Raw genomic sequence first — 27099 nt, forward strand, 5'->3', positions numbered from 1 at the left:
TAAACTTGTAATTATCGGAAATTGCTAGATTTATTTCAGGACAGTTATGAGGAGCTAGCCATGTTTCTGTTAAAAAATATAAGTCCGGGGATTGTGTGGACAGCATATCCCAAATTTCAATAGAGTGTTTAACCAGGCATCTAACGTTGCATAGGATATAGCTTGGGCCCTTAGGCGTTTGCAAGTGATCTGCAGAGTATTCAATCATGCCAACCCCCTCCTTATCGCATTGGTACTTACAGGTGTTACAGGTTACGGGCCCTTCTAAGGCTGCTGGAAATTAAGTGGGGCAGATCTCTGTCATTCTTTTATTAGTCAAAGCAAATGTTCTGATCGCCAGTAACTCTTTACTTGAGTAGGAGAGAAAACCGACAGGCAAGGGTTTCCGAGCGAATTGGGCAGCTTTTCCCACCTCCCGACCCGGACTGGCGCAGACAGGCGCAGACGGGCGCAGATGGGCTTGCCTTTGGCGCGCCTGTGACGCGCCCGCTGTGCGTACCAGTTGATGGGGTCATTTTGAACACAACGGAGGAGGTGATGTGCCAAGTAACTAGCCTGCTGACTCAGATTTCCCCCAAGATGGCGGCATGTGTTATGCGCCGGGAAAATCCCTCCTGTGTCCCCCAGCACCTCCTAATCGTCTGTGGTAGAGAAGGTGAGTAGCGCGACTAGTTGCGAAAGTGCTGCAGTGAATTTTTATTTTAAAAATATAACAGAGCAAAAAGATTAAAACCTACGCAAGCTATGATTCCCGGCTTTCCGCCTCAGCAATCCCCTTAGTAACTTCACTGGCAACCAAATTCATATTAAATAGGTTGCGGGCAGGTGTGGGCAGGTGATGCGCCAAGAAACTAGCCTGCTGACTCATATTTCCCCCAAGATGGCGGTCAGTGTTATGCGCCGGGAAAATCCCTCCTGTGTCCCCCAGCAGCTCCTAATCGTCTGCGGTAGAGAAGGTGAGTAGCGGGACTAGGTGTGAAAGTGATGCGGTGAATTTTAATTTAAAAAGTATAACAGAGCAAAAAGATTAAAACCTCTGAGCTATGATTGTCGGCTTTCCGCCTCAGGAAACAAATATATATAAACAATCATTGAAAAAAAAATGAAATTTTGCAACTTCTAAGTGAGCTGCATTACGCAGCACACATAGAAGTCACAAATCGCCATGTAAAGATTGTTCATGTACAATAAGGGACACCTTCCTGCACATAAACAATCACTCCCCTCAACGTAGAAATGCTTGCACTATGGTGCAAGGGTGCCTGTGTTGGCACTAGGAAGCTAAATGTAGCACCAGCGCAAGGGGGAAACGCAGGGTTGCACCATATTCTTGTAAACATGGTGCACCCCTGCGTTTCTAAAGTGATGGAGCTTGTCTTTAGCATTGTTGGCTTAACGAGACACTTCGCGACTTTCCTTGTAAATATGCCCCTAAATTGCTTACAACCTGTTATGAGCTTCCATGTGTTCTTCTTGAGTCAATTAATAACTATTTGATTAAACATGGATGATAATTCTCAGTGTATATAATATTTATTTACATTATTTTTCCATTCATTTTCATTAGTTAATTATGGGAAATTTTGGGAAATCCTCTGTAAATATCAGGTTATTTTATATGTAATTGTTTGAAATATCTTCTTATTGTCTAGCCTAGGCAATATCCCCGTACTCCACCTTAAGCTTTTAAAAAATATATATATTTATGTTATTGGAAATGTTAGTTATTCTTTTTTTTTTTTTTTTTATTCATACACCTTCCTTTGAGGTTTACCTTTTCAGTTTTCCCTTAACCTTATCCCTTCCCTTATTTTACACCCTATCGTCAAAGTAACCACATGCTCTTAGGAATATATGAATACTTCCCCTTCCTGTATTTTTGTCCTCAATATTTGTTTTGCATTAATTCTGCATGGTTTTTAATCATGATTTTATAATACGTAAAAGTAGGATCTCACCCATGTATGCATCCATCATGCAGATGAGAGGAAGTCCAATTGAATGCACATGTTCGGTGTTTTGAATGTTTAGTCTGGCCTTTTATCCTGTTCTTGTTTCATTGCCTCAAGCCGTTTATCAAGATGTTCGGGCCATGTTCTTGTCTTGGTCAGCTAAATATTTACCTCGTGATGGCTAATATATCATTTATGTTATTGATGTACTGTGATGTCTCCTCCTACATTATTTGTACGTGCCAACATTGAAAAATGTCAGTTTCTTTAAAGACATCTGGAGATCTTGAGAAGTGTTTTGAATCGGAGTGGTGCAGATGAAAATATCTGTTATCCTGAAATGCTTACTTCACAGCCTCTGGCACATCCAACAAAGAAACAACTGCTATAATGTAACGCTTTGTAAGTACATGAAGAATCGCTCGAACTGTTGAGATTTCCATGGAACTCCAATGCAGTGGGAGGGGGCCAACAATGTCTGGTGTAGTCCTTCTGCAGGGACGTTGTCAACATGTTTCCCATTCTCTTTCTCCTTGCTTCAGTCCACCCTCCTTGTTTGGAATGTTCTTTGGAACATCATAGCTTTTGTGCCAAATGCTATACCAGTTACTTGCAATAACTAATATTAGCCCGTGGAGGCAGGGACAGTGAACGTATGTAACTGAATCTTTATTGCACTGAATTTCTCCATTGGATACATCATAATTTAAAAAAAGTACACAAACACTTCTAAAATGGTAGTAGAATTAGTTTCACAAACATGATGCATGAGTGCCAACCTAAGAAAGGAAATAAAGAGTTTGTACTAAATAGAAATTTAATTAACGTTTCTAGACCCTCGACGTATTGGTAGTTTATTTGTATTTAGCTTGTTTTGAATGTATAAGCATTGTAGCAGGTCTAGTCTCTAATTCATAATGAAATACATGATTTCTAGCAGAATACGACTATGAGGTCACCTAACCCAACTGGACCTTAACCATTTTGCATACAAATATAATGAGGACTTATTGAACCAGTTCCTAGTCAGTTAGCTTATTCCTCAGAGCTGTTTCCTGCGCCATTGATAAATTAGTAGCCCTGTACTGCTCAGCAAAGATGGTTAAAGGGACCCATCCCTCACCTACTGTGGTAACAAGGTTTGCGAACCTTGAGCACTTGGCTTTGGCAGCTGGCCCTGCTCATTTAGAGACATGGACCTTAAGTCACCAAGATAAAGAGCAAGTGATGTCACACATCCTTTGAAACCCCATGACATCAGAGATTTGACTCCCTGTTGATGAGTAGGAAGAATGGCAAGTAGTGGAAACTCTAGGGCCTTGTTTACGTGCCGCTGCCTTCATACCCCCTGAAATCAGGAATAGCAAGGGAAGTGCTGTAAGCTGCACTTGCTACTGCATAGCCCCACTCGTTGACATCCATGTTAGAAGATTATAGCCACCCAGGTGCAGGAATCTTTGACTCTCTAGGCAAAGTGGTGTTTGTAACACTAAGTGCCCACCTACAATTTTATTACCCAACCCAGTCGTTATTTGAATAGATGCTGTTTAAAGGGGCGTTTTCTATTAATTTATAATTACTAACACACTAAGATTCTCAGCTTACAGATGACTTCCGAACATCAGCCTGGGTGCCTCAAAGTTCTACCTTACATTGTGCATCATCTGAATTTCCTGTTACATCTGTACTGAGAATGGAGTGTAGACCTTACAGAGGCCCTCTGCCTGCCAAAGAGTAAGAAGCTTTGATCTCGTTGTGAGGCGGTGCATTCTGAGATGGTCAGCATCTGTCAGACTTCTGGTACTGCGTGAACCTCCCAGGTGCCTCCGCACTTGTGGCTTTTTTCAGGGTTGTCCTGTAATCTGTAGTTCAAGAAGTAAATGGAGTCAGTAGGACTGCAGACTGCCGCACTGGGAGAAGGATGGTAGCTTCCTCGCTTCCCAAGTGAGCAGCATGATTTCCAGAATGAGGGCATGGCCAAGCATAAGAATGCTCTCTGTGTATACCTGTAAGGTATACCTCATGTGATATCAGTCCCTGGTAGACAAAATGGATGAAGGCGGATACAAGTGAAGCATGTGTCACAATGCATTCGCTTCCTTTTTATCATGCTCTTATCAGCCTCGTTTCCGTTTTTGACCCAGATTTTCCTCCTTGAAGCTGGAGCTTCTACTGGATTCGTCTACAGGAATTTGGGCAGGCTAGTATCACTTTCCAATTCCTTCAGGAGGTGTTTTCTTCTCTTCATTCTCATCATTTGTAATGTTCAACATCAATCAATATTCATAGGATTTGTTTCCTTGTTTGGGGTTTAAATCCTGTTTGGGGCACATTTAAGGTGACACCAAACATCTAGCATCTATACCATGGTTTGCATGATGGCACCATGACCACTGTATGGCACCTGTGAGTTGCGAGCTGAAACGAACTAGGAGAGAGATGAGTTGGGCTGCGGGCTGCGGTGCTGTGGTTCTGCAGGCGATCTTGACGAGCCTCTCTTGGCTTCCGAAGTTCGTTTTCGCAACCCCCGGCCCCCTTCGCAATAGCCTGGCAGGCAGGCTTGACTGCCGGGGTCCTGTTATTGAACCGCTGCTGCTGCCTTCTCCCTTCCCTACTATTGAGGATAATTACCGGCATCTTAGGGCGAGAGCGGTGCCGGTGAGGAGACCTGCAGGCAGGTCGCAGAGACGACCCGTCTAGGTACGGGTGCAGTTTACGGACGCCTAGTGGCCCCCACTCGCAAGGCAGGGCAAGGAGAGGAAAGGCGAAGGGCGAAGGGACTGAGAAGTCAACCGTCTGAGAAGCGGATTGCAGGTTGGGAGTGCCCTCACTCGTTCAATCTGGAGCCAAGCATGGAAAAAAACTGCAAAGTTGGTAAAGTTGGTGAAAGGAGAGAACAGTGGCAAGGAGGAGTAAAGCTCCAACTGAGAAGGAGCTGCAGCAATAACTGCGGAGGAGGGTGTATGGAGTAAGATCAGACTCAGTCCCAGACCCAGAGCAGCCTAAGGTCAGCTCATACCTACTGCCACATCTTGCCAATGCAGTCAATACCGCCTACAACTACAGAAAAGAACTCTACTCCAGGGCATAAGACATACACCAACATCAACAACGCCATTAAAACGCCTGGATGAGATGGGAGGTAAAGCAGGGTGGTAAGAAGGGTAGTAGTATACATATTTTTCAACTAAAAGTTTGGTGTCCTACAGTCAAATCCCTATTTATCCAGCTTTTGGTAGCCACAAAGATCAAAAGCTCCCATAAGCTCCCATCCTAATAAAACCCTTGTGAGCAAGAGGTATGACAGTGGAAGCACGGCGGACATAGAAGCAGCCTAACGGGACACTTTTAAACAATGCTTCTCTTGGGGGCATTGAGGAGGAGTCAGGCACAGTGGGAAGAGGGGAAGGGTCAGTATTATTGCCTGCGAAAACTCCAACACTAAACTTCATACAAAATAAGGTTTTTAGGAAACTGACTTTCTGAAGAACTTGGTGGACGCTTTACTTACATATCGTAAAGATACACATTTCAGTGGCCTACAAAGCCCGATACAGCCACAGCTGTTGAAAAATTCCAAATTGGCTTCTAATGTAGTTTGCAATAAAAAGGAGGAAGTAAACGCATCTGCAACCCTGGTGGGCTTAAACACAAAGAAGACCTCTTTTAAAGGGAAACCTGGGCTACAAGTAGCAGCCGGCCACGAGAAAAGAAGGATAGCAGTGAGTTAGGGGCCTTGCAAAAGGCAATGGCAGTAACTCAGGAAGCAGGCCCTAAAAGCATACCTCCACTCTCCACAGAACCTCCAAACAGGGGTAAGGAGTCAACTGAACCCCCCTGCTCAGGCAAGGTCATTCAGATCAGCGCCGAGGTGCATCACCACACGGGTTACAACATGGCCAGACCCAAGATGAATATGGAAGACCTAGATGGAATAGCCCGTCTACGGGGATCAGACCTGGAAATTATTGCAACAGACTCTGTAGTAGGCCAACCCATCAACTCATCATCCCAGGAGAAAGATGTTCAATAAGATAATGTTTATTCATTAAGACAGGGGGAGTTTAAGGGTGAGGAAGCAAATTTGACAGGTGCACGCCCAGTTGGTACCCCCTTATCATGCTCCCCTGCCATCTGTCACAAGCTGACATCCCAAGCAGTCAACCTACTAGGGAACAAGGTCCCGAAAGCAATACCCGGGAGATCTTGCTAAATTCATTCCAATTGGTTGTTAATACCCTGACATACTAATGAGCTAGTTAGATATCCAGGTGAATCTTCTAAATACAATGCAACTATATAATACTGCAATTAATACTAAAATTGGAGCACTGAATTTGCTCGTACAAAGGGCGCAGTCTGAGGCACAGTCCACAAGTAGTGGAAAGGGGCTGTACCAAGGTCAGTAGTGGCTGCCACTATACTAAAGTCGTAGGGTGGGGGAGGGGTTGCTTGGGTTTTAAAAATAAAATGACTTGCCAGCCGCTCCACTCCCGCTGCCGGCCACCTCGTTGCTCCTCTCGTCCCGGAAGTGGATGGGCTTCACTACACAGGCTACCCACCCAATCAGACGCTGCTCTCATTTTATACCTAGCATGAGAGCAGCGCCTAGATTGGCCTGAGCGGGCTGGTTTAACGCTCGCTCAGGCATAGGGAGCCTGCAGTTTTTCTCCAAACCTGCTGTACAACACAGCTGTGTTGGAGAAACCTAAGTGCGCATGTCTGTTTGGCCAGAATACGATGGCCGGCCAAACTGACATGCGCACTTATAAGTGTCTATCACCCCTCCCTACTGCTGACGTGACGCTCGTTAGTATGGCCCTGACTCTCCCTAATCGCTGCTCAGCTGGCAATAAGTAAAAAAACTAGTTTATAATAAAATGGTTTTCTTATCATTTTATTTTTCAGTGGGGCGATGCTCCTCTGCCATAGCAAAGGAGCCGCCCCTAACCAACATGCTGTTTTCTTCAAAAGGTTGGGAACATGCACAAACATGTGCATTTGTGGCATTTCCAAACTTCAATCCAACCTCTTCTCACCCTGGAAATGTTCAGAGATTTACTTCAGTAAAAGGGGGTATAAGACCTCTTCGAAGATTAGAAGTGCTACGGATCCCTCTTAGAATTTCTGGAAAAGTCCTTTCTTCAAGGGGACAAATTAATCTGCACTGTATGGGATTTTACACTAAGGCAGGGGTTCTTTGAAGCCGGCAAAGATGAAAGTACCAACATGTGATTTTGGTGTTAAAAACTCTTCACTACCACACAACCCATGTCATAATGCACCGGCAGGGGCTGTGATGACATCCTGGTACCTCTGCTCAGAAGGAGCCTAAAGAACATGTGCTAACAATATAATGCCTTGTTAAGGTTTAATCACAGTACCTAAACATGAATTCAATCCGTGGCTGTTAAATTCAATTCCAATGAACATAAGATGTTACCACACTAACATCAAGTTTAAGCATGAATACTCAATAAAGCAAGGAACCAGGGTTTATTGTCTGAAGGTTATTATTGAACTTCAAGGCAAAATATATAAATTTCTGTACAAAAACAATGAATAATCATGAAACATAGGGTGCATACATGGATATAATGAGGATATTCAAGGCCTTGGTTGCTTTTCCTTGGACATATCCAAATTTAAGCCCAGACTGCTGCGTCACAGTAGTTGATTTGTTATAACTCAAAGTCAGAAGAAAATCAAAAGATGACTTGAGACAAACTAGGCAGAATTGGACTGAACAGGTTGACGTTTCGGTCTTATTATGGTTATTCTTAAGACCATCATCAGGACTACAAAGTGGTATATACAATTGATGACCCTCTGTAAAAAAACAACAGTAAATTACAATATGTACAGTTGAGTTAGATACCTGGTTGATAACATACAATTATTATGAAAAGACTAGAAATATTTACATTTTAATATTTACACTCAACATATTAGCAATGCATTTCTGATATTTAACATTTCATGAGAAATAAGTAAAATTAGTCGGTGTGGCGACTAAAGTGATTCATTTTGGGTAAAGGTAGTCAACTTAGGAAATTTGATTATTCAAAAAAGTTAAACCTAATGGGCAAAATCTACTCCAAGAGTTGGTTGATGAGCATTAAATTGCGGCTTGCACTTACTTTTTGCAATAAAGACGGTGTCAGTTAAAAAATCCTGGTGGCACCGTTGCTTGTAAATAAAGGCACTGAGGTTAGGCACAGAGATGAATCGGTAGTGCCAAGCATACACTAAGGGAAAAAATATCACTATAATTCCTATTCAGTGTAAAAACGTACGTTTATTTATGTTTAGAATTTTAAACATTTACCTTGCAACGATTTAAGCGAAGCAGTAGATGAAATCTGACAGTTAGTCCACTTTTAATTGAAGATCAGCTGTCACAGAATAGAAGCTGAATGAAAAGACAAATGTGCAAATGATGTAGCGTTGTATGATTATACAAGGTAGCACATACATCAAAGGGAGTGCTGCAGAGAATCGTCTGAATAACTACTTTTTTGATTTGGAGGAGATAGTGATCAGTGTTCTACAATTGCAGCGTTTTGTAATTGTCAGAAATATTGCGACAATTCTTCAATATTAAATGCACAGCAGGTATCAAGCACAACTGATGTTGTGAGCAGTAAATGAGAATCCAGGGACCCATCTAGCGCTGGAACATTTGACAAGGTTTTACGCTGTAAACAATGGTAAACAACCATGTGGCTTAGCAAATACTATTGGGCTATAGCTTCTTACATTAACGGAAGATAGATTCCTTTTACAAATGATTCAGAAGCTAGGCGTGCGTCAGAACCAGTTCGCATGCCAAAGATTAATGAAAAATAATTCCAGCAGGTGAGTTAAACGCCGGTGCCACGAATCGGCTATTTGGACAAAAAAGCATGCACAAAGCATTCAGCTACATGTTAACTTACTTGGGAATAATCCGCAATTGAACGTCAATGGAGTACGATCGAGACGATGTAACATTGTTGCAGTTACACTCTCTTTAAATACTATTCACAGGCTTGTCAACACTCGCGTGGTCTCGCGATATTTTGTGACGGTATAGATGACTTAGTGTATGTTGGTAATCACGGCGGCCATCTTAGCGTGTTATCGGCGCGGTTTAAAAGCTTAATTAAAGTTTGTAAAGGTGAAGTGATTGTAGGTCACGGAACGCTACTTGGTTAGGTGTTGAAGCAAGGGAGCGTCGCAGTTGTGTTATTTGTGCTATTAATGAAACAGATGACATAGAGTCAAAATAGACAGAAGTTAACTGACAGTATTGCTAAAAATCAATACAATGTTATGTTCTCTCCACCGTACTTGTCAAGAGGTATTATTACAAAATACATTCAATATTATGTTCACGCAACAGTGTTTAAACTGGCAAAGATGTTAATCAGAATATGACGGCGAATTATTATAAGGTTCATTACAGTGGTAGCTTATATCAAATTTCAGTGTAGGGCTACAAACTAACTAGTTGCAATCAAATCTGTCACCAGATAGGTGCTCACAGGCTGGCATAGTAAAACAGTATTAGATACTTATTGACCAATAGCAATTGAATCTGTCACTTTATATGTGCTCACATTCTAGCCATTTTTTTGGTCTTAAAAGTCAAGGTATATTGTCTTTCAAATATAGTGCACACATTGTTGTTTGGGTACTGGCAGACATATGACAATGTGTACAGATGTGGTTGAGACAATGTTTATTGAAGCAGATTAGGTTAGGCAGGCCAGGGTGTGCCATTCGGTGCATGAATTAAGTCCATTTTTAACACTATTGGCCATTTCGATCCAACGGTTTTCATGAATGATCAGACTTTTATCACAGTTTTTTTGTCTGATTGAGGGTTTAACCACATCGATGACCCACCATGTCATTTCTTTTTCTGAATGTTTGGCCAGGGAGTAGTGTTCGACTAGTGGAGCGTTATCCACTTTGCAGCGAATCCGGGATTGATGTTGAAGGATTCGCTGCTTAATCATTTGGGTGGTTTTCCCTATGTATACTTGACCACATGGGCATTGTATACAGTAGATGACATTGGTGGTTCGGCAGTTAGAGAAGTGTCTGATGGTGAATTCACGCCCGTTGATTACAAAGGTTTTAATGTTTTTAGTTGTTATACAGGCCCTACAGTTATTACATCTATAGTGACCAAGAAGTGGGGATAGCTGCTTCATGTTGTCAACAGTGTTGGCATCCTGCTTATCGTAGGCATGAACTAAGTGGTCTCTGAGGTTTCGCCCACGTTTGAATGAGAACATTGGTTTTTCTCTGAGTTCAGGTAATTCGTGTAGGAGAGGCCAGTTTTTTGTAACAATCTTTTTCAGTTGCTGACTGTGTGTTCCAAATGTGGTAACACACACTAGTGGAGTCTGATTATTTTTGGTCTTGGGTTGCATCAGAGCTTCACGGTCATTATACCATGCACGTTTCATGGAGTTTTTCAGTAATCTATTTGGATAACCTCTTTCCAATAGTTTAATCCTCAAGATTTTAGCCTCATGGAAGTAATCACAACGTTTGTAGCAGTTTCTGCGTAATCGCAGAAACTGCCCAAACGGTAGCCCATCTCGAAGAGACTTAGGATGATGGCTATTGTATTTGAGTAGAGTGTTGCGGGTGGTAGGTTTGGTGTACAAAGTTGTATATATTGTGTTATCCTCGCTGACTTTGATTGTTAGATCAAGAAAGTTCATTTCATGGGCATGGTAGTCCAAGGTAAATTGTAAGTGTGGATTTCTTTGGTTAACCCATCCATGAAATTCTTTCAATAGTTCTTGTGGACCTTTCCATATTAAAAAGACGTCGTCTATATATCTTAGCCAACAGGATATGTTGGCTAAGAATGGATTAAGGTTGTTATAGATGAACTCATTCTCAAAATGGTTGACATAGATATTTGCTATGTTGGGGGCGTATACAGCCCCCATTGCCACGCCTTTAAGTTGTTGATAAAACCTTTTTTCAAAAAGGAAGAAGTTTTGGCACATTGAAATTCTAATACATTCCACTATAAATTCGCTGGGAACAGAATGTGGTCTATCACGGCTGTCCAGGAGATTAGTGATAAGTTCCAGCACTTCATTTTGTGGGATGTTAGTATATAGACTATTTATGTCCATAGTCACAAGATATTCATTATCAGGGTCGTATATATGATTTTCCAGTTTGGTAATGACAGTGGTCGTGTCCCTAATATATGTATCAGACTCGGTGACAAAGGGTCTGATAAAAAAGTCTGCGTACTGAGCTAGTGGTTTGAGAATCGAGTTACATCCAGCCACAATGGGTCTTCCCGGTGGTTTTGTGGCGTTCTTATGGATTTTAGGGAGGATGTAAATGGCTGGCACAGTTGGTGACTCATTGATAAGAAAACTAGCTTCTTTTTGGCTCAGCCATCCCCCTTTAAATCCATGCTCACTGAGTTGTTTAATTTCCTTTTCCAGACGGGGGGTTGGATCAGATTTTAATAGTCTGTAGTTGTCAGTGACAGAGAGTTGATCTAACATCTCTTGTCTATAGGCTTCCCGGTCCCATAGTACCAGACCTCCCCCTTTATCAGCAGGTTTAATTACTGTGTCTTGGAGGGATTCAAGGTTTTTCAGAGCTAGATGTTCTTCTTTGTTAATTCGCCGTCATATTCTGATTAACATCTTTGCCAGTTTAAACACTGTTGCGTGAACATAATATTGAATGTATTTTGTAATAATACCTCTTGACAAGTACGGTGGAGAGAACATAACATTGTATTGATTTTTAGCAATACTGTCAGTTAACTTCTGTCTATTTTGACTCTATGTCGTCTGTTTCATTAATAGCACAAATAACACAACTGCGACGCTCCCTTGCTTCAACACCTAACCAAGTAGCGTTCCGTGACCTACAATCACTTCACCTTTACAAACTTTATTTAAGCTTTTAAACCGCGCCGATAACACGCTAAGATGGCCGCCGTGATTACCAACATACACTAAGTCATCTATACCGTCACAAAATATCGCGAGACCACGCGAGTGTTGACAAGCCTGTGAATAGTATTTAAAGAGAGTGTAACTGCAACAATGTTACATCGTCTCGATCGTACTCCATTGACGTTCAATTGCGGATTATTCCCAAGTAAGTTAACATGTAGCTGAATGCTTTGTGCATGCGCGTCCTGCTTTTTTGTCCAAATAGCCGATTCGTGGCACCGGCGTTTAACTCACCTGCTGGAATTATTTTTCGTTAATCTTTGGCATGCGAACTGGTTCTGACGCACGCCTAGCTTTTGAATCATTTGTAAAAGGAATCTATCTTCCGTTAATGTAAGAAGCTATAGCCCAATAGTATTTGCTAAGCCACATGGTTGTTTACCATTGTTTACAGCGTAAAACCTTGTCAAATGTTCCAGCGCTAGATGGGTCCCTGGATTCTCATTTACTGCTCACAACATCAGTTGTGCTTGATACCTGCTGTGCATTTAATATTGAAGAATTGTCGCAATATTTCTGACAATTACAAAACGCTGCAATTGTAGAACACTGATCACTATCTCCTCCAAATCAAAAAAGTAGTTATTCAGACGATTCTCTGCAGCACTCCCTTTGATGTATGTGCTACCTTGTATAATCATACAACGCTACATCATTTGCACATTTGTCTTTTCATTCAGCTTCTATTCTGTGACAGCTGATCTTCAATTAAAAGTGGACTAACTGTCAGATTTCATCTACTGCTTCGCTTAAATCGTTGCAAGGTAAATGTTTAAAATTCTAAACATAAATAAACGTACGTTTTTACACTGAATAGGAATTATAGTGATATTTTTTTCCCTTAGTGTATGCTTGGCACTACCGATTCATCTCTGTGCCTAACCTCAGTGCCTTTATTTACAAGCACCGGTGCCACCAGGATTTTTTAACTGACACCGTCTTTATTGCAAAAAGTAAGTGCAAGCCGCAATTTAATGCTCATCAACCAACTCTTGGAGTAGATTTTGCCCATTAGGTTTAACTTTTTTGAATAATCAAATTTCCTAAGTTGACTACCTTTACCCAAAATGAATCACTTTAGTCGCCACACCGACTAATTTTACTTATTTCTCATGAAATGTTAAATATCAGAAATGCATTGCTAATATGTTGAGTGTAAATATTAAAATGTAAATATTTCTAGTCTTTTCATAATAATTGTATGTTATCAACCAGGTATCTAACTCAACTGTACATATTGTAATTTACTGTTGTTTTTTTACAGAGGGTCATCAATTGTATATACCACTTTGTAGTCCTGATGATGGTCTTAAGAATAACCATAATAAGACCGAAACGTCGACCTGTTCAGTCCAATTCTGCCTAGTTTGTCTCAAGTCATCTTTTGATTTTCTTCTGACTTTGAGTTATAACAAATCAACTACTGTGACGCAGCAGTCTGGACTTAAATTTGGATATGTCCAAGGAAAAGCAACCAAGGCCTTGAATATCCTCATTATATCCATGTATGCACCCTATGTTTCATGATTATTCATTGTTTTTGTACAGAAATTTATATATTTTGCCTTGAAGTTCAATAATAACCTTCAGACAATAAACCCTGGTTCCTTGCTTTATTGAGTATTCATGCTTAAACTTGATGTTAGTGTGGTCACATCTTATGTTCATTGGAATTGAATTTAACAGCCACGGATTGAATTCATGTTTAGGTACTGTGATTAAACCTTAACAAATCCTAACGGTGCTGTAAAAATCTTAAAACAAAACCCCTTGCTGGCCATTCTCTTTTACAAACCTTGCCCAAGCCCGCAAGGGTATATTGGGTTGCTCACCTTTCTGTATATTAACAATATAATGCAGCACTAGCAGCACACGCCGATAGTCTCACTATGTGACACAGGGGCAGCAACATTTGCAATAGTACTCCTGGAAATCTGCACCTGACATGGCTTTCCATATATATTACTAGCAGCCCGCCCAGGCTTTGCCCGGGGCAGAAGGGGGCTGGGGGCAGCATTATAAGCCTCTGTGCACCACCAACCCCTGACATTGCCCAGACCGCATCCCTCCCACCTCCCGCCCCGACATTTGCCATACCGCCTCCCGCCTTGAGCCTTCAGCCTTGAGCCTCCCGCCCGCCGGCCGCCCCGAAATTGGCCATACCGCCTACCGCCTCCTGCCTCACTCCTTGCGCCTTGTGCCTTGAGCCTCCCGCCCGCCTCCTGCCTCCCGCCGCCCGCCTCCCGCCTCCCGCCTCTCACCTCCTGCCTCCCGCCTCTCGCCTCTCGCCTCCCGCCTCCCGCCTCCCGCCTCTCGCCTGTCTTTGCCTTACCTGAGCCGCCCGCTCCGGACTTCACCGCCACTCCTCGCCGCAAGTCACCGCTCCTCCCCGCATATCGTAATTACGTTTTGTCTAGGTCGCGATCAGCGCTACGTCGCGGCCGGCCCTTGTTTTAAAGGACTACTTTCTTTACAAATTTAAATTTTTTAATTTACGTTTTTTTTTAATTTAATGTTGCCTATGTCCATCTACACACCCTGACATTTTCATAGATGTATCGGGTGTGTAGATTGGCGCTGTGGTTCCCGAGTTTACCTGGCCAAAAGGTGCAAGTTCTCTCTTTATAATAGTAGTATAGATTACACCTGCTTTGAGAAGAGCAAAAAGTGAACAAGTTCAGGCAGTTGTAGAACTCCACCTGTACTTTTACACCTGTCCTAATGAATAGGCCACTGAGTGTTCTCCCATGTGATTCCATTGTGGATAGCTTAGCTCAGCTACACTCTCACTTCCAGATGAAAACTCTGAACACCTTTGTCTCTGTCAGGGGAACAACAGGTATTCGGCTAAAAGGGCTTTAGCCCCTCCCCCCGTCAGCCTGCGTGGGCTCGGCTGCCACGCTAACGATCAGTCTCATGTGAATTGTTTCTCTGGCCTGCTCAAGTCCATTAAAGCTGAATGAGGCTGCGTTTATTTTGTCACTGATGTCTGTGCGCCTTGCCGGTCCACTCTTGGTCTGATCACCCTCCTTGCATGGAAACCATATGCAAGAAAGAGTAGGATAGATTAAAGGCACGTAAACAGGTGGGCTGCCCTGCACACTTGCTCTGAGGCATATAAACATTCAACAGATTGTTAAACAATCATTGTCCCTTGCTAATAGGTATCGCATTTGAGGGAGTTAGAGGTATTGGCTTTGTAAATGACAGTCTTTTACCCATTTGTTATGGAATGGATCGGATGTATGAGGTGTGCAGTGGAATTGTGTGAGTTGGTTTGGAATTGTGTAGCGTGGAATTGTATGGTGTGGAGTGAATGTGTGTAGAGAAGTGTGGCTCAATGATTAGAGCGGCAGACCCTGATGCAGAGGTCTAGCCCGGGACCAGGGTTCAATTCCCTGCCTCGGCGGGTCTTGGGCTCAAAAATCCACGGGCCTGATAATTCTCGCCTCGGTGCCTATTCCAACCATGGAGTCCCACTCTGCAACTCTGGGCAATAGCTTGCTTAATCTCCACAATGGCCCCTACAACGCTAAGGATGCCTGGCCTCCACCTTGGGGGTGCCCAGGAGTGGGCGCCTCATAGGGAAAGCCAGGATGGGTTCCACAGCGGTATTCTTACAAGCTCCTTGAGACCCTTGCGGGTGAGTAGTGCGCTATACAAGTATCAATTTACAATTTTTACAATTTACAATTTATTGGAATTATGTGGCATGGTATGCAGTTGAACTATGTTGATAGTAATTATGTGGTTTTGAGTGTACTGAAATAATGTGGTGTGGGATTGTGTGTAGTGGAGTGAAATTATGTGGAATGGTATTTTATGTTATGGAGTTTAATAATGCAGTGTTGTTGAAATGTGTGGCATAATGTGGTATTCTGTGGCTAAAATGACGAGAGTGACAATGGAATAGCATGTTATAAGAAACACTGACCCTCTCTGAGAAAATCAATCAAAGATGTATGTGTTGGAACTGGAATAGTGCCAACCAACCTGAGGAGGAATGAAGCACTTTACATAGCACTATGGTGAGGCTATGTTGATTTCGTTTCTGCTGCCTGCAGACATCTGGTAGCTGCTTTAGAAATCCCTGAATCTGACGACTGCTAGGCATATATGACAACAGTCACTGACAACCACATCTGAACTTCGATGAGATAACAGAATGATTTATGGCATCCTTCCCAGGAGGAAAACCTTTGATTTTGCTTCTAATTTCATAATTCATTAGTGCATTTATTAATCTGGTGTTGTAATATGTGATGTACAGCCTTGTCCTTCTGATCACCCTTAATGTGAAAAATGTAATTAGTGGGCTGGAAGTGACGTGTTCGCACACCCCACTAGGCCTGTGCCTTGTCATATTAATTAGAGAGTCAATAGCCTCCAAAAGCATTGCCTGGGATATAATTGAATTTTGCTCCATTTTCGCTTTTTGTGTTTGACAGTCTGGACAATTAAGAAATAAGCATGCAACAAATCTTTCCAGACAGGAACCTAAACACTTCCGTTTTGCCGACAATGCAGTCCTTAAATGAGTGTTATTGTCTCCCATGATGCCTCTTAGTGGGTTCTCCACGTTCATGAAAATTAACGAAAACGGCATGTGAACAAGCAAGAGGCTGCTTCCGTTTATGACAATGGTCGGCAGGTGTGTATATAACAGGGGTCATGCCCAGATAACCCTCATCTACCTGAGCAATAAACATCAACGATGTAGAATCAAGGGAAAACGGTATTAAGGGATTAATCAAAACACATTTATTTTCAGCCAGAGTACAATTAGTTACCCTGCTGGTTCCAATTCTTGTTTATAACAAATTCATTACTACTCTTATAACTTGTGTACGTTTCAAGTGACGGGAAAAACCCAATATGAACACAACAGACTACTACATATGAAGTTATCAAATATATGCAATGTACACGTCTTTACACACACAATTGGGTCACACTCATATATATGATACATTACATATCTACAATATATAAAACATAAAACATATACAAATATCAAAAAACGAATGAATCAATAATCAGTTTCCCTACTGCGAACAAAACAAACAGAGTGTACACTTATGATTCAGAGTAATACATTATATGGAAGTCCCTATGGCGCCTGAGGAAAAATACCTCATAGATTATTGAAATGGCGCTTCATTTCTTTCTCACAATTCTAAGTAGTGGGACTCCTTTGTAAATGTCGACGCTGGTGCGGTTGCGTTTCAGCCAAAGGTTCCTTATGGCTTCATCAGGGCAGGGGTTTCAGTATTTCTGAAAGGGATATCCTCTCTTTTAGACAAACACACGGCTAGCAGGGACCTATCCCACTGCTGCCTAGCCAGCAATGGCCAGAGGGCCCTTGCAGCGCTGTATTCCACTCCTAGGATATACGATAAAGTCACAGATCCAATTAAAGGAGGACGTGCGAGGATACAAGCACTCAATACCTGCAGTCACGTTGTCCCGTCACAAACACTAAGTACCGGTACACTCCGAGCAGAGAGTTTCCATGATCGGCAGGTGATCATGGCCTGCCAGGGCTCAGGGGAAGTCTTCACGGGGAGCGTGACAACACTCCTCGGCTTGTCTTCAGGGCAATGGGCCAGGAGTTGGGATCCCGAGCCCCTGGGGAATTCTTCGCAGGGAGTGTGACAGCACTCCCTGGTTTGTTTTCTCCCATGAGGGGGGAGCGACGGTGCTCCTCTCTACCCAGTCTCTTTGGGGGCCAGGGTGGGCACCTGCCACCCTTTGTGGGCAGTTTCATGGGGAGCGTGACAGCGCTTCCTGGCTTATCTTCTTGTGGGGACAGCCCCCAGGACCTGACCCACCCTGGGGGCTCATCTTGCACCGGCGGCGGAGCCCCGCGCACTTCATCGTCAGTCCTGGCAGAGGTCAATGTTTGCCTACCTTCTGGGGGTCATAACTCGGCTCCTTTCTGGCCTCTACTTGCTCCTGGTGGTGCTCCCCAGCCACTGGGAGCGCTTTCCTTTGCCCTCTTGATCTCCAGGAGAATGAATGCAGCAGGGAGTGGTCTTAACTGGCTCTTTGTGCCAGCCTTTCACATGTCTCTCTTCCTGGGCATCTCTTCTCCTTGCGCAGAGCCCCAGGCTTCTGGTCACCTGTCCTGGTCTCCCCTTTTGGCGCAAGTCAGAGTCCTGGGCCACTCTGGAGGTTCTTCCTTGCAGTTGCCCATGGTTCCAGGCTCCAGCACCAGTCGTCCTCAGCAGACCACACCCCAGAGAGAGCTCCTCTTCCTATGCAAACTCTTCTCAAAGAATGGGGAGGGTTCTGGCAGGAAGTCTCTGTTTGCCCTATCAAACAATGAAACTCACTTCTCTGCCCCTGCTCCCTCCTTCCCTCCCAGGCCTCTGGGTTTGTTCAAAATGGCGTCGTCCAGGGGTCTCATGCCACATGGTCTCTGAGAGCCCCTTCCCCCTTGCTGCCTTCTCTCCAGAGCAGCTTGGTGCCTGGCACCAGGTGTCAGCTGCTGATGGATGAACCTGTATCTCCACCCATCTTCTCTTCTTGGAGTGGAGACCTTCACCCTTGAAATGCATGTTGTGCAGGGTTAGGCATCTGGGGCTACAGCTTGGGGAGGAAGGTCATTAATTCAGCTTGGCAGGGTCAGCCCCAGCCAGGCCCTGGTTATGAGCTCAGAGAAATATGACATTTATGGATGACCCAAAAGCAGTACAAATATGACTTTGGACTCTACAGAATACTTATTCTCACATAAGTTACAGTGGACTTTAGTGCGTGTCTGGAATTTGTAGGCCCTAGGAAAGTGAAACTAGCCCATTTGCTCCCTCATAGGAGATTAATGGAGTGAAAACTGTAAAGCACATTGACTTTCCCTCAAATGTTTCTTCCCTTTGTAGAAAGCCTATTCCATGTCACCACCCAGTTCTACCTAAGTCCTGCCACACCATTCAATTTGTAGCTGCTTTTGGGCTGCGCACACCAGGAATATCCGCTGCGCAGCACTTACACCTGTGCACACGCATGCACACGTGTCTGCATGTAACCATCCCAATGCCCCTTACTCTGGCTGGAGCGCCGTGGCCTACTTGCGCCAGGGGGACACTGGTAAAATACACATGCAGTCAGCCGCGGCCCGTGGAGGGAATTCGGTGGGACAGAAAGGTGGGGCAGGGTGGGAGTTGCTAAACACGGGAATATGGATAATGTGAGGTAAGTAAACAATTTAATAAATAAAACGAATTTCGTAGCACACCCTGCACCTTAAAATGTGATGCAAGGCTCGCTACGAAATTTGTTTTATTTATTAAATTGTTTACTTACCTCACATTATCCATATTCCGGTGTTTAGCACCCCCCACCCTGCCCCTCCCCCGCCCGCCTTTCTGCCCCACGGAACTCCCTCCACGGACCGCGGCTGCATGCAGTCCCTTTCATCATAAGTTCACTGTGGGTGAGTTCCAACTTATGAGGCTGTCCCACAGTAAAAGCTCAACAAATAGGAGTTCAAAAAGCGAAAAATCCAGGGGGCTCAGATGGTGAGAACCACATTCTAACACTAAGGGCCATATGTATCAAGATACCAATTAGTGATTCCGTAATAGCGATTTTTAAGAAATCGCTATTTCAGAATCACTAATTGGTATGTATCAAGAAAATCACAATTTTTTAGCGATTTCTTGATATTCCTTAATTGCGTATTCGCAAATTGTGAATTTGCAATTAAGGAATACTTTCCCATTCATTTCTATGGGCCTCCTGGCCCATAGGAAGGAAAGGGAATTTATTTTCAATTTGCGATTCGCAATTTGCTAATCGCAAAATGAGAATAATTTCAAGGGTTCAGGGGTGTCCAAAGGACACCCTGTTGCACCCCTGAAATAGGTACAGGTGCACATGTGGTGCACATACATGCCCTAAGGGCATGTATGTGCGTCACATGGCACTTTGAAAAATGCTGAAATGTGCATTTTTCAAGGAAATCGCAACTTACCACCAACTAGAAGTTGGTGGTAATTTGCGATTCCTTAAGGGCATTTTGGATTTTTTTTTTGCTTAAAACATGCATTTAAGGAATCGCAAAATTTGCGATTCTTTAAATGCAATCGCAAAATAAGGAATCGCAAATTTTGCAATTCCTTATTTTTCACCCAAATTCTTTCATACATACCAATTTGCGAAAATGAGTTCGCAAACGCCGAAAATCTGCGAATTTCTGCGTTTGCGAATCCATTTGGCCTTGATACTTATGGCCCCATGTGATAAAAAACATTACAAAAATGTTAAGAGAAGTTTCTTTTATGCGTCTTCAGCTAAACCCTTTCCTCAAATATCCTTATAAAGCTGTTCCCCGTTGGTTTTAGTCAAAAACAATATAGTCCTAAACTTATTATTCAATGCTCCTTATAATAGCGTCCTTATAACAATAGGCCAATGATAACCCTTGTACAAGCGTCAATTGAAATTGGTCTCAATCATTTAGTTCACGGATAGTAACACGCGAACAGTGTGTTGTTCGGCTACTTTGTCTCGAGAGGGGACCGACTTATCATGATTTGGCCCGTTGAGGTTTCAGTACCACTTCAGAAATTGACGCTTGTATAAGGGTTATCATTGGCCTATTGTTATAAGGACGCTACTTACAGCGCTGACGCACATACAGCTTTAGTGCTTCCTCAAGAGAGTGTTCCCATGCAAATGAGGGAATCCCTTTGCCTCTGTGCCAGCTCTGTATTACAGACGCGGGCACAGAAGCAAAGAAGCTCTCAGGAGGCGCACTGACAGTGCGCCACCTAGACGCACTGTTAGTGTGCCCTCTGATTGCAGCCCTCTGGTGGGTGGAAAGGGGGTCACTGTGAAAACACTAAGCGGCTTTAAAGCAGCTGCTCCGTTTTTCACCTGAATGCACTGCCCTATGGGCAGCGTTAGTTCGTGGCTGACCTGGGGGCAGCGCATTCACCATAATGGGACGCATTATCATGGCTAGCGCTGGGCACACCTTTTGAAAGGTGAGCCAAGGCTTAACCAGGAAAATTCGCTGCACACATAATACGGCCCCTGCTGTCTTATGTAGAGCAGGAATCTCTGTAACATAATAGTAACATAATATAATGTTAAAATTGAATATACTGAGAATATATGAGTGAAAATGATCTTTCTGTGTGAAGGAAATTATCTATGCGGAGATACCTTTGCACTAGCCGACAATAAATGTGGATAGTTTATAAAGGGAAAACATGAGGAACCTCACAAAACCATGTCAGCAGGGGATAGTGTATACTACCACGACTCGCGTAGTCTAAGGCTCTTTCCTACTGAACCGAGGTCGGCCAGAGGTTTCGCTTTATATTATGATAAACACTGGGCATGCCCGGGTACGAAGTTACTGAACATGGCAGGGTCCAAACCTGGGACACGTGTTGTGTGTGCCAAGTTCCCTTTAGGCCCATGTGCTCTGTTATTCACTGTAATGAAGTTTCCTCAGCACAGCTCTGCTTGCAATTAGTGAAATATGCTTCTAATTAGAACACCACTGGAGGGGACTAAGCTGCATTTTTTCTCTCATTGAATCAAATGGGGCATAGTTCACATTCCTCGCGAGATCCAGGGCACTGGCTCTCCCAGAGACACCACCACGAGCTCAGATGTCTCTTGAGTGAGGTTCACTACAAAACCAGGGAGGATCCTAGGTCGCCCTCCCTGCCCTCGTTGAAGACTGCAGGATGCAGACTGTGGAACATGAGGCAGGTCCTCAGTGACTCTGAGTTGTGACTAGCCCTGGACAAAATTTGCATAATTTCTTTTACCAAAAGTTCGAATAAAGTCCCCCCTCCCCTAAATTATGCGAAATATGGAATACTATGCGACATACTTGTGCATCATTTTGAGTTATTTTTAGCGCACAGTGCACCCACTCATGTTTTGGATTCAAAGATGAATTGCTCACCGAAAAGAGTGCAAAATTCCATATAATTTGAAAAACAGCAAGGCGCATTGTGTTCCTTCGCGTTGTTCCTGTGCTTTCGCAATAGGATTTTTACTGGAACGAAATTTCAATTACGAGATGTGGCACAATTAATCTGGCATTTCAGGTAAGCAGCATACCGTGGATTGCCAGAAATTACACAATTTAAACTGTGATAAACGCGCAGGCCTAGTTGTGACCTCAAAGAGCTTCTGAACCACCCCTACTGTTCCGAGGATCTCCTTCGAAAAATGCTGCTAACGATTACAGTAAAAGTCTTGGAAAATCTAACATCACTGTGTAGACCCGTCTGACACCATAGTGTGGGCTATGTAAGATCACAAAGGCAAACTCACTCACTCGTACACAAACACACACATATACAAACACACGCATGCGCGCACACCACCCCATCTATTAATTCTCTTATACATGTATATATCGGTCTGATTAAAAAGAAAAGGAATTCTGTAATTCCAGGTTTCTGAACTTGTATGGATGCATGTTTCCACAGGTTTGAAAGTAACAAAGGTTTAAAAGGTTTTGTATTGCATCATAATATATTCTAGCATTTTTTACAAATGCTCCTAGACCATCTAAACGCTGTATCAAACCACTAACTAAAATAGGTCTTCATATTCCTAACTGGGTGTTGAAGTGTTTTCAATTGTTTAGGGATCCTGAGTGCCTTTTTCAGAACGCAGGGATGAATAGGATGCAGAATGCAGAGGGAAGCATGACCTGTAAGGCAGCTGTTGGGTGAAGTGCTTTAGGTTTGGAGAGGTGTCATAAAGCTGATGCAGGGGCATTGGTGGATGGAAGGAGAACATGTTGAGGAATAATGTGGAAATAGACACTTTCCACATCTGGCGACCTACCCTTTCATTGGGTTATTAAAAATGCAGTTCCTATAACCACAGGAAGAGCTTGACTTTTAGTGTTCTCTGGAATTCTACATGTATGCAGATGACTGTCATTGCTGCTAGAGAGACCCATAGCTATCTTAAGCATATGAAGTGAGAAGGATTTTCTCCTTCTTTGAGACTTGTTAAAGGAAGGAATAGTCAGTAGTGGGGTCTGCTTCCATCAAAGTGGCCGGACTAAATGTTACGTGTGGGTTTTTTCTGAAGAAGGTGAAGTCCTGAAACATGAATGGTATGATGGGCTCTGCACATTGCTTTGTAGGCTTAATATCTAGCTAGAGGCAGCCAATGTAGAGACTGGAAGAGCTGGAGGTCTGTGGCTTGATATTGAGGTGAAGCTGTTGTCTCATAGATGCACTCAGAATTCTTTCTAGATTTTCAATCACTTGGAGGCAGATGTACGAAACCATTTTGTTGTTGCTCGCCCTCTGATTCGCAGGATTTGGGAGAGAAAATGGTATTTTGCCATGTATTTTACGATTCAGTAAAGACTTCCTGAATCACAAAATGGGTTTAATGCCTCACTTCTAGGTTTAAATAGAAGGAGGCTTGAAAAGGACATCCTCTCTTATTTGCGATGAGTTGTATCACTGGTTTGTCACTACAATTGTGGGTACAAACCATTGAATTCTAAAAAACTCGTCAAAGGCGGTGGTAACAGATTTTCAAAGGCAATGCTGTTGGACAGCGTTCTCTTTGGGAATCATGTTGGGCAGCCTTGGTGGGACCATGCTGTGGTCCATTGCTCCCCTGATGTCTTGCCTACTGTTGTTTATTAAAAGCAGCACTGGTTCATTTAAAATCCTTGGACGGTTATAAAAAAGAGATTTCTGATTTGGGAAGGCAACTAGAGTGATGGAGTCCAGCTGTTCCTTGAAGGCCGACACCCCTATATTTGTAACCAATCAACAGAGGGTTGCAAAAAGCGGCCTGCCTGTGTCGTGATCCCCCCTCTTAACGAGGGGCACACCCAGATAGATTTCCTGAGTTCGAAAGGGTGTTTGCTCCACACCACACCTCCCCCAGAAGAAATGGGAAATTATGAGTCGGTCTCATGTAGGTTTAGAGTGTTATGAGTCAGACCACCCCATCAGAGATACTTGCATCTACTCTGGTTAGATTAAGTTGCATAGACACATATCCTGAACCTTTAAAGCAGTAGCTCACAGATATCATTGTTTATAATGATTGGCTATTTATTACAATCAATCAGAACATAAACTTTGCAGATCAGAATGATGAGAATTATTATATAATCATTTCAGCAGCCATAATATTAAACAAGATGAATGTTAGAAAACCCAGAAGCTTCTTACATCACACACCCTTTCTATCTTAATAAGACTACCCTTTACCCTACTGTTATATTTATATTATTATCATTCTCTCAATGATGGTGATGGCTGATTAATAAGCACTTCCTTTCAATATTTTATACCAAGCCTTGTATTATTCCTGCGTACCTCCAAGAAACTCTCAGATTAGCAGCTGGATATCATCTCTTCAGCATTCTCCCAAGCAACCAGTCTTTGTGTCTGCCCTCCCAAATTCTTAGGTCTCTTTATCCCTTTCTCTCCAATTTCTCCCCATGATAGGTGAAACGAAGCGAGTCATCATGCAGTTCCTTATATCTCCATCACTGCATGAATAATGTCTCAGTTAAAGACATATATAAAAGGCCCAAAACACGCTCGGCTGGATGACCTTGCTGTGTTCCTCACTTCAAGTACATTTCTAACCATCAGAATGGAAAATGTCCCCTTTGGCTCATTTCTGTTATTTTGTTAATGCCACTAATGCCAGCCTGCTTGTAAAATCATATGCTGATCTTGCACACTCTTTTAAGTATTGTGTCAATTCAAAATACTGGTTTCCTAGGCCCTAAGGGACTCATTTATAAGCAAAAAATAATACAAGCGTCACCGCTTGTCCTAATGCGCACTGTTGCGTTTCCTGCTGTGGTGCTAATGTTTAATTGGTATTCATAATTCTGAACCAATAGTACATGTCATTTCATCATTAAATAAACATTAGTAATTCAAAATTGCGTTGATACATAATCATTTTACTTGATTCGGCCATTATAGAGAGGTGTAAACGAATAGAGACGAGTTGGTGAGAAACGAGTTGGTGAGAAACGAAACTAGTGGTAGAAAAAAAAGATAAGAGTGAGATACTTAAGGTAGAAGTTCCAATCTGCAAAGAACATACATATGAATGCAGTGGTATAATGGTTTCCTCATTATCAATAAGACTGATGTCAAACTATTGTATTTATTTATTTTGAATGGTTGAATTCATTTTTACTGCTTACCCCTCACATTCCTAGAACTGCATCAAATAGAGTGTATTTTTCGGATTCTTACAGATACTTCCCCTGAGGAAGGGCCAAGGGGCCCGAAATGCATAGGGCGTCGCTAAGAAATGTAAAAAGCGTTCATGTATGACTTGCGAAAGTGTAAAAATTATCCAATGAGATTTATAATTGGTTGAATTTCATGATTTTCTCTGAAAAGAATCAAGTATAATGATTATGTATCAACGCAATTTTGGATTACTAATGTTTATTTAATGATGAAATGACATGTACTATTGGTTCAGAATTATGAATACCAATTAAACATTAGCACCCCAGCAGGAAACACAACAGTGCGCATTAGGACAAGCGGTGACGCTTGTATTATTTTTTGTTATTTGAACAGCACAATATGGACATTGTACTTACCTAAGCAGCACGCATAGAATAACAGAACAAATTTAAGTTTAAAAAGTGTGAAGAAATAGATGTGCCCAGCCCCAATTTCAAATCTCATTTATAAGCCCCTTGTGTCACTTTGCACCACCATAGCGTAATTTCCTTTGGCACAATGGCAGCACTTATTTTGCTCCTAGTGTATATGGATACAGATGCGTCATTTTTGGGTGGGTTCTGTCGTTTTTTCCTGCGTCAGAGTCGGCTTAGCCATGTTCGTTTTTAATTTATGCAAGTTAGGAGTTCTGTCGGAAACACCTCCCTTAAAACTGACGCAGTGGTATTTACCACTTTTTCAGTTTTTGGCGCTCCGGGCCCCTGCGCTGACAATGCCTGCTAAACCCAGGTTTAGGGATTACGCATTTGCTGTGGCCAAGGGACCACACCAGCTGTAGTGACTTTACTGCAATCTGCAATCAAGTCACAAGCTAAGTCGATCACAGAAGGTAGGTATTTGCACGTAATGTCACATTTTGTAGCATTACGTGCTGATGTCACACATACAAGTGGGCACTATGCCCACTTGTAGGTACCACATTGAGGATCAATATGTTAGAGGGCAAGGTAACTTTGTCACCTTTTCATGCTCTCACACATTGGTCTCCATATAGTAGGCTACTTGCATTAGATTGAACTGAGGTAGCCTCATTTTTTTGATGCATTGTTGTTGCATCAGTTTCCTTGTGCCATGGTGCACCGCATCATAAATATAGTGCATCCATCGGATCGTAAGTATTCTGCTACTGGCGCAAGATAAACTGACGCATCACTGCTTTAGCTCAATGAAGCATCAGGTTCTTGTAAATGAGCCCCTGAGTGTAGTTCTGTTTATCAAACAATTAGGCCTGATTTGTTTGTAACATGAAATAACAAACAGGAACCTAGGAGGTCTAGAAGCCAAGCATCTTGCTGGCAAACACTGGCAGATATATCTCTATGTAAATGGGTGTTACAGTCACCATATAACAATGTCTAAAGAAAAGAAAAGGAGAGAGAGACACATGTGTGGCAACAAGGGAGTCACAATATCTAAGACCCAATTGAGAAACTGGTCAAACCAAATCCATTACGCATAGTTTGTGGGTAATCATCAAACAAACCAGGTGATCGGTCCTATCATTTGGCAGTCCACACTGTGACCTGGTAGGTCCTACGATCATCTAGACCTCGTGCCACACAGTCAAAATAAGTACTGGATGCGGTCCACAGTAGATACTGAACCTCCAATTGTTGGTCTGATTGTGATAGTTAGTGAAAAAGGAATAAGAAAACAGTGCAACACACAATAAGGTGGTGAGACTAAAATAGGGTGAGGTGTCTAAACAGACACTTTAATCAAAAAACAGGCGCATCCCCTAATTAAAAACTAGGAACAGCGCAAACGACAGTATGAAACAAATGACTGTCGCAATTCGGGCCAACATGTTTCTGCCTAACGGGAACTAGTCCCTTGGCTTTCATCAGGGCCACTGCTCTAAAATAGTTGCTACTGTTATGTGTGAATGCAATCAAAACATATAATCTGGGAAAA

General features: G+C 42.8%; 1 protein-coding gene across 1 annotated transcript in view; it reads left to right on the forward strand.

Annotated features, from left to right (window-relative positions):
• Positions 1-27099, forward strand: part of SUSD2 (sushi domain containing 2) — a 1032760-nt gene that overhangs the window by 732141 nt on the left and 273520 nt on the right. The window lies entirely within an intron of this gene.

This window comes from Lissotriton vulgaris, chromosome 11, assembly GCF_964263255.1.
Source record: "Lissotriton vulgaris chromosome 11, aLisVul1.2, whole genome shotgun sequence".
Lineage (NCBI taxonomy): Eukaryota > Metazoa > Chordata > Amphibia > Caudata > Salamandridae > Lissotriton > Lissotriton vulgaris.